The following is a 2,288-nucleotide window of genomic DNA, read 5'->3' as shown; positions in this document are numbered from 1 at the left end:
CCAGAGCCCTCAAGTTCCCGACTTGAAGTAGTCTCCCTCTCAAACCACGGCTACAAAAGCACTCGTGATCCGTCACGTCTGGCGACCTACAGCTGATGTCGTACCGAAAGGCGAGTCTTTTTCTCTTAAACAAAATTCCTTCATCACCTAGAATTGAAAGGCATTCTACGACGCCCCCAGACCTAGTCTGGCCCCTCGATCACTAACTCCTAGGTCAGTAATAAAACAGCCCAAGGTCCTCAGACCCTGGCTGGACCAGCCCTCCCCGGTTCCAAACACTTGGACTACCGGCCACATCAGCTGAATAGGCAGAGAGGAGACGTTAGCGCTCAACTTATTTCGGCCGTTTTCTTTCCAAAACTCACCCAAAAGAACAGCGAGGCGTTTCTGACCGGGTTCGTTCGACCCCAGTCGGTGCGGGGACCTTCCCAACCCCCCTCCGGACGAGAGGCCCTCTCCTCGACCTTCACTTGATGGGGGAGTACGAGGTTGTTGCATGCTTAAAACACCTTCGATTCCGGAGGAGAGAAGGAAAAAATCCGGCACAGATGAGGTCCCTTCGTGGTCGCCAAATTGTGGTGGCAAAAATTGTTGTTCAAAAAGAATGTCAGGACACCTCAGCTGTCTTTCGAAGATTTTATGAAAAGAGGACAAACATTCAATTGAATGGAGCCACACAGTGCAACCGGTCACACAAACCGTCAGTCCTGAGTGAGCTGAAGAAGATTAGCGAAGGGTTATTTTATAGTTGGGAGCAGGAAAAGACAAAACATCACCCATCACCCTGGCAACCGTGCCAGGGTCTGTGTCAAAGGAACATGACCTCGGCATTGGAATGAAAACAGGCAACAGACAGTGTTATACCAAAATTTTCCATTACAGAAGTCTCCACTCCGAGGTCATGGAGTTTCGTCTCTGCCGGTTTGGGGATGGCAGCTTTAACCTGTTTGTGAATATCAGACAAAACAGACGACAAGGTTGCACAATATCGTAACATTTCATCTTGACAAAGGCCAGGCTCTTGCAGCTGCCTCTTAAACGGGGCCCAATCCCTGTTTAGAGATTTGTTTAGGCAGCAACATGGCGTCCAGTAGAGCGGCCACCAGGACATGGTGCGCAATCAGTCTACCTGTGGAAGTCAAAAAATCCCTGTTACGCCAAATTTGGCCAAAATCATGAACAACACCCCAGGTGTATCTGCTGTCAGTGTAAATGTTTGCTGATTTCTCTTCAGCAAACTTGCATGCTTCCATCAGCGCCACCAGCTCAGCAGCTTGTGCTGAGTGTTTTGGGGACAAAGGCCCCAAAACAGCAAAACCTGCAATGTTATCGCACATAGCAGGATCCCTGGAAGCAGAACCATCTACAAAAAGATCAAAGTCAGCATTGTCAATTGCAACATCACTCAAATTCAGGTCTTGGGGAAGAAATGGATGTTAGCGTTGCCACACAGTCGTGTGGTTCTCCGTCCTCAGCTGTTGGCAAAAGGGTAAGTGTCAAGTTCCACTCAGTTGACACCGAAAAGGACACCAGGACAACTCGGATTTCCAATTTGATCAACTTTTTTATTTATCCAACTTTAGGCTTGGTTGGTTTCTTTTCAGTTGATCTTCCAATAGTAATCAGAGTAATCAGATAATCAGGTTGTTAACCTTCGAAAACAAAGAAATAAGTGTTAACAACAATATGTACAGGTATTTACAAGAAAAATTCAAATAAATTCAACTAACTCAAACAGTAAACTTAAACTTTTAAACATAAACTTTTAAAACCCATTTTTAAACTCTTTAATTGTTTACTGTTCAAAATGAGTCAAACAAGTAAATCAAAATGTAAAGTCAAAATCATTTTATCCACTTAAGGGAACTCAAGGTGAATTAATCATTTAATTTGAATCAATTATTTTAAACTAATTTCCATGCTGAAACGGATTAAATCAACCAAATGGAGTAAAGGTAACTAAAATGGTAAGTATAATTAGCTTAATTAGTAAGGTAAGTAAGAAAGGTAATCAATAAATCCAAATTCAACCCCTAGCAAAAGTTCAACATCCGTATCCTTCAACTTTGCAACCATTTTCCATACCTTTAACATCAAGATCAAATTGCTCAACACGATAATTACTTAAATAATTAAATTAAATAATTACGATAATAATAATACTCCGAGACCAATTACGATAATAATAATACTCCAAGACCAATTTCTCCCGTGGGAGACTAATAAAGTAAACCTTAACCTTAATTATTCAATTCTATAACTTAAGCTTTTAACTTGTCAAAGTGAGC

The sequence above is a fragment of the Cololabis saira genome, chromosome 19 (genome assembly GCF_033807715.1).
Source record: "Cololabis saira isolate AMF1-May2022 chromosome 19, fColSai1.1, whole genome shotgun sequence".
Lineage (NCBI taxonomy): Eukaryota > Metazoa > Chordata > Actinopteri > Beloniformes > Belonidae > Cololabis > Cololabis saira.
This window is presented reverse-complemented; position numbering follows the sequence as displayed.